The sequence below is a fragment of the Malaclemys terrapin genome, chromosome 8 (genome assembly GCF_027887155.1).
Source record: "Malaclemys terrapin pileata isolate rMalTer1 chromosome 8, rMalTer1.hap1, whole genome shotgun sequence".
NCBI lineage: Eukaryota > Metazoa > Chordata > Testudines > Emydidae > Malaclemys > Malaclemys terrapin.
The window spans coordinates 104070777-104080943 of NC_071512.1; the positions used below are offsets into that span (position 1 = coordinate 104070777).

The 10167-nt window shown below is 47.2% G+C and overlaps 1 long non-coding RNA gene across 1 annotated transcript in view; it reads right to left on the bottom strand.

Annotated features, from left to right (window-relative positions):
- Nucleotides 1–2292, bottom strand: part of LOC128841476 (uncharacterized) — a 57848-nt gene extending 55556 nt beyond the window's left edge. The window contains exons 1-2 of the long non-coding RNA XR_008445849.1: nt 2253–2292; nt 1218–1299 (exon numbers count right to left, since the gene is read on the bottom strand). This is a non-coding gene — a long non-coding RNA (uncharacterized LOC128841476). The remainder of the gene's footprint in view (nt 1–1217; nt 1300–2252) is intronic.
- Nucleotides 2293–10167: the final 7875 nt, after the last annotated feature.

The window sequence follows — 10167 nt, forward strand, 5'->3', positions numbered from 1 at the left end:
GCGGCACCCTTCTTTGGTCATGTGACCCTCATGGTAGCCACCTTTCCCATTTCAAAACCACAGCCCGGTGGGGGCATGCACGACACATTTCCCTTGTGGTCGAGGCTTTAAAGGTGCAGCCAAACCCCCATTTCCAATGGGCAAAGGAACGCAGGCCAGGTTTTCCTCCTTATCTCAAGTGACTTGCCAGATGGAGACGCCTACCGCACATCTGGGTTGACAGCTGGGGCAGACTTTGTTAGCTAACGCTTTTCACCTGGGATACCATAACTTAAGCCCAAAATGGATTTGCTGGCGCTGCTCGCCCTGTGCTGTCAGATATCGCTTGCACCTAACCAGGGCCCTGAGCAATAAAACAGACAAACTCTAAGAGAGAAAATTACTGGATGAACTCAAGTCTTAGCCAATACATGTAGGCTGAAATAAGAAGCCATTCATTTGGGGACCAGTCTGACTTACTGTATATGACAACTATGCCATTAAATTATCTTCTTCTCTGAGCCAAGGAAGGACTTGCAGCCAGGGGCACCATAAGAGGGGGGTGGAGAGGGACCAAGCTGGCTTTGGGAGTGCTGCTTCCAGGGAGGGGGCAATAGAGGCCTGGGGAATGGGATTGCTGCCACCAGCCCTACTTTTTCCTTCACAGCTGGGCTGGCCCCACCCAGGTGCCTGAACTCCATCATAATCTCCTAATACCTGAAGTGGCATTCCTAGTCCCAGGCAACTGGCTGGAGCAAAGGGCCCAGCCCGCACACCCGGGGCCGCTCGTGGGCACAGAAAAGCATCAAGCCCGCCTAGCAATTCAACTTTGTGGACTCAGGATCAAATCTGAGTCTCCATTAGGGTGACCAGATGTCCCGATTTTATAGGGACAGTCCTGATTTTTGGGTCTTTTTCTTATATAGGTTCGTATTACCCCCCACCCCCATCCTGATTTTTCACACTTGTTGTCTGGTCACCCTAGTCTCCATCCCCAGACTCCAGCCCCTAATCCCCCACAGCACCCCAGAGTGTCTACTACAATCTCCTCCCTTCGCCGCTAATATTATTTGGTAAAAATTCAGACAATGTTCCATAAATTTTTTAGACTTCACCCACCCCCGTCTTGAGACTCCATGTGGTGCCCCTGATTACAGCCCCATTTCTATCACGTCATTCTTTCGGGTTCAGTACTAAAGCCTTTACCCAAACTATAGTTATTTCTATATATTACTTACAGTCCAGCAGAGCTTGAGAACTCATCTGAAGTGTAACTGGTTTCGTCTCTCCATCAAAGTTTAAACGTGATTATTTGCCACTCTGCATACAAAATAGATGGCATGGTTTTAGAAAGATGTTAAGATACTTCTGAGATTTCAGAAGCTTTCCGCCAACTCTAGATGTTTTACTGTTAACACTAAAGTTGGTTGGAAAATGGAAAGCATTCCCCCCCACTCGCTCCCTCCCCACCCCCAAAAAATGTCAGTTGTTTTTGTTCTGCAGGTTTAGAGAAATGACGACTTTGGTTCAGTATTGAATTTGGGGGCTTTTTTGTTTTCCCATTTTGCCCTTTTCCTCCTTTTTTTCTTTACCCTCTAACCCTTTTCTTTTTTTCTTCGCCATTTCGCCACTGCAAAATGGGGGGGGGAGACAAAAACAGGAAAAACATGAATGAAAAAAGCATTTTTTTTCTTTTCTAATTCTATTTAAAAACAACAAATTGAAACAAAACCCACCCTTTTTTTGCAAAAATGTCCAGTTTTGAAAAAAAGGCCATTTTTCAATGAAAAAATGTAGCATTTGGAAAGCGTCGACCAGAGCTAGGTACCTCTTTGTTATCTGGATTTCCCTAACATTGCGATCCAGATTCAGAACTTCTCCAGAAGTGCAGCCCAAACCAACATTAAGAACACTGAAGGATAAGAAGCAGAATTCTTGCTTCCCGTGTGAGAGAGCTGGGTTTGATTCCCAATCAATACACAGTTTACCTGAAATTAGAATACATGATCTCGTGCTTCTTTCTGGCCTTAAAAGCTATGAATCCATCCAGCTTCTGATTGCTTTTAACAACACATGACCTGCTTTGTAATAGGGCATGGGATGGAATGGTCCCTCCCTCAGAGAGCTCCAAGAAGTAAAGATTGTATCTTGCTTCTCCTTCTGTCTCCCTTGAGAGAGAGCAGGTCAGATACTCTCCCAGCATTTGCCACCTCCCAATCCCCTCTTGTTAATCCTGTCTTGTGCACTTTTACTTCGCTTTTTAAAAAACTTACCTGCTTCTGCATGCCCTGCCACGAACTATGTGAAGAGGAGGAGAAGAGAGAATCAAAATGGAGGACAATCCATTTATAGAATAAGCCCCTCCCACAGGAGAATTATGTCAGTTAGTGAGTGGAGCTTGTCCCTATATAAGTAGAGCCCTGGGCATAATAGCACCTAGTTTAGGTGAATTCTAGAGAAGAAGGAGCAACAAGATAGCTCTAAGCTGCTAAGTTTTCTTTAGGGAAATATTATTACACATTTTTTTTGTATATTACTGTCTTCCACCTGCTCTGTATCATTTTTCCATGTGCTTTGTAAGCATGTTGTATACATTAATCACCTGTGCTCTCTGCTCTATTAAAAACAAAAAATGCACGCTGGCATGTTCATTCAGCAGCTTAGCACTTGTCTTCACTGCAACCGTTAGCTCAAGTGGGTACACTCAAGTTACATCACTTGAGTTAGCCTAGCTCAAGTGAGAACGGCCACACTATAAAACGCCACTTAGGCTACGCAGAATGATTGGATTAGCAACTGATGAGTTGTGCTAACTTGAGCAGTAGCCTGTAGCGACATTCCCCCCTTGTATTGATGGCTCGAACTTCAGCAACACTCAAACTTCAACCCACCCATGCCAGCTAGCTTGAATTTGAAGCACTGGTTAACTTAAGAACATGAGAATAGCCATACTGGGTCAATCCAATGGTCTATTTAGCCCACTATTCTGTCTTCCAACAGTGGCTGGTGCCAGATGCTTCAGAAGGAATGAACAGAGCAGGCAATTATTGAGTGATCCATCCCCTATTGCCCAGTCCCCACCAGCGCTAGAAACTTTTGTGTGTATGGATGGGAGTCTGGTTAGAGGCAAGGCTCAAATTACACCTTGAGTTAACACTGCAGTGAAGACAAACCCTCACCTAACGTTTCCATAGTACGTGTGTTTTTCTTTATTTGAGCTCCGCCAACCAACCCAGGCTTTGTGTTTTATTTTTTTGTTTTGTTTTCTCCTCTCTCTCTCTTTCTCTTTCTCTCTCCCCTGTATCAGGGAAGTGAAGGGGTTGTGCCACTGATGTAGTTACTTCACCTCTTTGAGAGGCTGTAGCTAAGTCAACAGAAGAGGTCTTCCATTGATCTAGCTGTACAGAGGCGCCAACTCCATGGGTGCTCTGGGGCTGGAGCACCCACCGGCAGCCCCCCATCAGCTCCTTCCCCTCCCCCCAGTGCCTCCCGCCCATCGCAGATCAGCTGTTCTGCGGTGTGCAGGAGGCACTGGACTGGGAGGAATGAGGGCAGAGTGCGCTCAGGGGAGGGGGCAGCACAGGACAGGAAGAGGCGGGGCTGGGAGCAGGATGGAGGAAGGAAGAGGCAGGGCAGGGGTGGGGCCTTGGGGGAAGGGATGGAGTGGGGGCGGGGCCTGCAGGCCCCCAACTCATTAGGAAGTCAGCACCTCTGTAGCTGTGTCTACACTTGGGGTTAGAGTCAACTTAACTATGGCTCTCAGGGCATGACATTTTTCACAGCCCTGGGCAAATTAGCAAGGTCGATCTCATTTTTAAGTGTACGTCAGACTCTCGAGTGACAAGGACTTAATGTCAGGGCATACCCAATATCCCAAATGATGAATCCCCTTAGTGTTCATTACACCCGTGTCCCATCTCTGTCCTGAGAGATGCTACAAGTACAATCTCAGACTTGGAGGTGACCAAGGTCTCTAATTTCTATAAATTCCCCCACATTTAACTTTACAGCCTGAGCAAACTTGCTCTTATCATAGGTACCCCAACCAGTTGTGTCTAGGCAGCTAGAGGGTATCACAGTAACTGCTGAAGCCTTAGCGTTCATCCTAGAAAATCCATCCTGCCATAGGTCCTGAAATAGTCTGTCAATAATGGGCTATTAATGGCATTGATTATTATTTTTAAACAAAAAGACAAAGGATGTGTTTGAGCCTCAGAAATGTGGCGACAAAACAACTACACTTAATTTCAAGGAAACGATACCATCCGGTCCTATGGCTGAGTTGCTATTACACAACTAAGGCTGGATCCTGCCTCACAGTAGAGGTGCCACAAAAGAGTATATATAGATTATATATCTATAATTTGCCTGGAGGAAAAGCCATGTGGTATAGGCTAGCCGAACCATCACAGCCAGCTCTTTGTAATCCCGTTACTCTCACGGCCCCTAGTATAGTAGGGGCCATGAGTAATCCCTGGAAGATATAATGTTTCCCACCAATGCAATTTAGAGCAGCCCCGAGGCTGTTCTAATTAGCGATGGGGACCAAACAGACTACTTGCAGCCTCAGGAATCCAGAGAGAACAAAGGTGATTGTGGTATCTTTACTCTCTGCACAATATTAAAAATATGGGGAAGCCACACAGATATAGTTGGGTTCCAAAGAGCCATGTTTACCAACTATTTACAAACATGCAAGGCCTAGCTTCATGTATACTGCCGCTCGCTAAGAGTCTGGTAGCTTCTGCAATAGAAGACAGGGAGACAGCCAAACTGCTTAAAGGGATATTATCTAATTCCTATACGTTTCAGTGGTTTAGGACCTGTGTTTGTCCCTCCCTTAATACAACTTAAGGTCTGGTCTACACTTTAAAGTTTTGCTAGTCTAGGCGAGCATTGGGGGTAAGGGGGCGGAGAGAAGCCAGCAGGGGGCGGGGCCTCGGACAAAGAGGCATTCCGAGGGCAGGCACTCAGAGGGAAGGAGCAGTGTGGGGGCGGCTCCGGTTCTGGCTCCGGTGGCCCCCCACACACACACTTTTATGGAGCTTCTGCTGCACCTGAATTGGTGTCACTCCAATGAAGTCAATGGAGCTGTGCTGGTTTACATCAGCTGAGGATCTAGCCCTCATTGCACCGTACTGTTGTTTTTCCCCCCAAAAAAGGATTCATTCTTTTACAAGTCGAGCTGATTGGAAAATGGTAAAAATGATTTGGCAATAAATAAATGAATAGATTGAAATGTCAAGGTTGTTTCCATTTCACAGGCTGTCACATGGCCCCATTTTCTGAAAAATGTTCTGTGATTTTTTTTGTTACCAACGTTTTCATCAAAATTATTTTCTGGATTTTTTTTTAAAACTTGTCATTTACTGGCTATGTGTTTTTGGTAAGAAAATGTGTTTTTTCCTTGATGAAAGCTTTGTAGAAGGATTTCAAATATGACAGGAAAAAATCATGGAAAATTTGGGGAAAAATTGAAAAATCTAGGGGTTTTTTTTTTAATGTTTCATTTTGGGGGAAGAAAGGAGGAATTAACTTTACATGTAAAACATGTCAACCAGCTCTATTGACACATTTTTGCCCAATCCCCTGTGAATTGCAAACTCTGAATCCAACCCAGTTGGAATGATCAGTAACACAGGCTGGAGCAAATTTTATAATAAACAAGAGTCTGATTCTCTTTTCACTTACTCAAACGTAAATCAGGAGTGACGAGGTTGAAGTCCCTGGGCATACACCAGAGTTAAGCCAGAGTGAGAGAACAATCAGCCCAGGAGTTTTGACAATGGCTCTTGCAAAATGTCACTCCACCTTCTTAATATACTTTGCACAAGACTCTCGTCCACTGCACATTCTCTCTGCTAAGTGAACTACAGCTGCAAATGCCGCTCACTTCAAAAAGCTCCCTCCTGGACAGTTTCTTTCCTTGAATGAGAAGCATGATCTTACCCAGACCAGAATCCTCATTGCCCACGCTACTTGTGTGGTCTCCTCAAAAGGTTCCCAGCGTGCTACTACCCTCGGTATCCACGGAGCAGGTGTCAGAGGCAGCCAATACCCCGTCACCCCCTCTGCAGCCTTGCAAAGTCATTAGTGGCCTTAAATTGTTGGAGCAGAGAGAAGTGGGAAATTCCAAACCAGCTGTTACCTCCCTGGTTGGGATGGTACGTGTGGGCAGCTGTTTGTACCTGATGTATTCCAAGGTGTGATGTGCTATACAGGGAAAGCTGAGGGGAGCCTAGCTCTAAATGGTCCAGTTCATTTACCCGTCTTTTAGCTAGTCCTGAGTTCAGGATGATGGGCCAACATTTTGCTCTTGCTGACACTTGGCCAAATTCTGGCCCTATATTGAATATCTCCTAGAGAAGAACGGTGCAGCTCCAGCAACAATAGACACCTGTCGCCTGGTGATCACAGCTCCCAGGTTCAGGTCCTGATTCTGATAAGTCATTATTATTTTATTTAATAATTGTAATAAAGTAGTGCCCGGAGGTCCCCGTCAGGATCAGGGCCTCATTGTGCCAGGGGTTATACGAGCACATAAGCAGACATAGTTCCTGTCAGTTTACAATCTAAGAAGACAAGTATCATTTGAAAGGTAGCGAGTGATAAAAACAATCAAGTAGATATTAGTTTTGCAGGTGTGTTTATATTTGCTATTTTTTTCTTACCATAAACAAGTCAAGTAAGTGCCTCAGCTTAGCCATTGTTGGTTGGCTGATCTCTTATAGACATTATGGTGCCCATGTGTCTTGGAGATGAATGTTATAACTGTAGCTAATTCATTGAAGATCCTGGTGTTACACATCATTTCTACCAGTGTAACTGAGCTGAGGTCCACAGAGATTAGTGTCACCAGAAGCAGGGGCTAGTTTCATGGGCTGGGGATTGTGTCATATGAATGGCTTGGATCAAACACAGAGTCACATGGACACCAACCATGGAACAGCAGGCTACAGCTTCAGTTAGGGGCAGGACCGGCTCCAGGTTTTTTGCCACCCCAAGCAGGGGGAAAAAAGCAGGTCCCACCACCGAAGCAAAAAAAAAAAAAAAAAACATTGGAGTGTCGCCCTTTGAGAAGTGCCGCCTCCAAAGAGCCGGAATGCCGCCCCTTGAGAAGGGCCGCCCCAAGCACATGCTTGGAACGCTGGTGCCTAGAGCCGGCCCTGATTAGGGGAAGCCTCCAGAGTGTTGTCACTATGCCTGGTTTGCAATGGAATCAAAATTGGGATTCCACCCCACTTTTCTCCTCCTGCTCAGCCCAGTGGCCTCTCCCAGCTAGGCACGGGTACAAACTGCCTCATAGAATCTGCCCCAACGAACGCGCTCGGACGACCAGCGCGACTGTATTTTTTAAGGTGCTGTTAGGTTGGGAGCCCCGCTCCCAGGTTAAATAAAGCCCTTCTGATGTGGACACAAGTGCTTGCCAGCCAGGGACTCTCCTTCCTTACACATTCACCTTTCAACTTTTTAGCGATGAACAGAGCTTCATTTGTGCCGGGGCTAAGCCGCAGCCCCTCTTTTCATGCCAGGGCACAGCCCTGACTCCTCGTCTGTCAGCGCCTCAAGGTGTGACCTGGGATGTATGGTGCACGCAGGTCATGCCGTGCAGAAGACCCCATTGTGTTCTACAAAATAGAGTCCTCCGTGCAGCATGACCGCACATGTACCATGCATGCCAGGACACACAATGCGGCGGATGCCATTTTGAGCCGCAGTACCTCTTTCTTTGCACATAAAGCCCTGTCAATGAGCACTTATCCTAACCTAAAGCATCTTATGTGTTACATTCATTGAAGCGACACACAAATGAAATGAAAACCAGGATGCAAATCAATAAGAAATCTTAACAGATGGGACATGACAGGATCTCACGACTGTCTGCTTTCTGGATCTGCACCATGGCGTGGGAGCATACTCTCAGTCTGAGACTCGGTAAGCCGGAGATGAATTACTAGTGACAGCTGAGATGAGAGGCAAATGGCATCCCAGTGAAACTGGCCAAGGTCTATTACCGCACGCTGTGTGATCCTAAATACCTTGAGAGCAAAGGTCAGGAGTACAGGCCTCTGCTCTCAGGCTGCATCCCCTCACCTCTGTTGCAGAAATGATTCGCCGCCACGTGTGGAATAAATTTTGGCATCTCGGCCTACGTGAAGAATTAACAGCAACTAAGTTTATCCAGCAAATTTAGCCTCTGTTCACATGATAACTGAGGGCGATCACACTTTCCTCAGAGTTAGTCAATTAAGGTTTCCCCCAGTTTAGCACTATGGAGTTTTCTTCAGATATTTAATATTTATTCTGGGCCTGACCCAAAAGCCATGGAAATCAACGATTCCCACGGACATCAGTGGACTCTGAATCCGACCCAGTGTGAGCTGCCTGACAGAGTTTGATTGGTCAGATAATTCACCTAGTGTTGTTTCTGTTCTCTGATTGGCTAGGCTTGTAACGGTTGCCAAAGTCGATGCTCGTGCCTGTGACTTTGACATTTGCTAGCCACAGATGTCCGCTGCAGGAAAAGTCATTTGCGTCCTTATTCCTAAGCAATGACAACGCGGGGGAACGAGCCGGGCTGGTGCTGTTTCGAAGCCGGAAGCTCTGGGGTCTACTCCCCACTGCTTCTGTGACCTTCCAAGAAGCCATGATGGCGGTCTGCTGTTGTTACTCAGAGTCCTCGCTGCTCACGGGCTCGTCACAGTCCCATACAGAGAGCTGGGGCTTGTTGAAACATTCCTGCGTAAGGGGCAGATACCATCACAGAAGTAGTAGTGTAAAAATGGCCCCTACTTACTCAAAATATCTGTTCCCTGAGGCTAAAATCCAGCCCCAGAGCAGCTATGCAGTTGTCCATCAATGGCTATTAGCCAGGATGGGCCTGGATGGTGTCCCTAGGCTCTGTTTGCCAAAAGCTGGGAATGGGCGACAGGGGATGGATCACTTGATGATTACCGGCTCTGTTCATTCCCTCTGGGGCACCTGGCATTGGCCACTGTCGGAAGATGGACCTTTGGCCTGACCCACTATGGCCGCTCTTATGTTCTTGTGAAGGATTCCTCTTCCGGGGGCATCTGCTCACCACCCACCCAGGCTCCATCTTTAGCCAGTGTATTTTCCAGTCATATACATGCTCCCTTTACTGACCAAAGCAAGTGTTTGCTTCTGTTAACCCTGCCCAGGCCCTACAGCTATGGGAGAGGGAGCTGCAGTCTGTCCTGCCTCCTATATTCTCACTTCAGTCATGACTGCAGAGGGCCAGATTTTGCCTTTACTTACCTCTCATGCAAACCCACTGGGCCTAATTCCGCTTTCATTAACATCAGGCAACACTGAGGTTGCACCGGTGAAAGGGAACAGAATTTGGCCCAAGGACTTCCAGAGGTTTGCACAAGGCAGAAATCCGCATGGGATTTTGCCCCACTTCTTTCTTGCTGGTAGCGGCCTGGAAGGCAAAAGGATCCCAGCTTCCTTGGTGGAATGCTCTAGGCCCACCTGCCTAAACAAAGCCCCGTGTGGCATGTGAGCTGGTCACGTTCGATACCATACAAAATTCCATACGCTACCCTCTGTAATGTCATTTTTGCCACTTGAGCTGCTCAGAGGGCTTCCCTGTACAGAAGTACGCTCATCACATCAGCGGCGCTTTTCTTTTTGTCTCACTGAAAGTCGTCACGAGCCTATCCACGGCCCAGATCCTCAGCTGGCCTAAAGGGGTGCAGCTCCGGTGGCTTCAACAGAGCGATGCCAACATACAGCAGCTGAGGGTCTCCTAGAGTGACCAGACAGCAAGTGTGAAAAATCGGGACAGGGGGTGGGGGGTAATAGGCACCTATATAAGACAAAGCCCCAAATATCGGGACTGTCCCTATAAAATCGGGACATCTGGTCACCCTAGTCTCCCCTCCTCCCCCGGCGCATGCGGACCCAAACAGACAGCGAGTCACTGACAGGTTGTGTTTACAGACCTCCCGCTCTCAGCGCGAGACTGGGGCAACCAATTGTGTAGGATTTCTATAGCAAGGAGCCAGCCGTTTGTACAATGCAGCTCTCGGCTTTATGGTATCGTCCCAGGCGGCAGGGAACTCACTGCCCCTGAGTACCGAGGATATGTCTGTACTGGGGGCCAGATCCTGAAGTCTGCTGCTATGTTTTCACTCAGACTTTACTCAGGCACTAACGTCCATG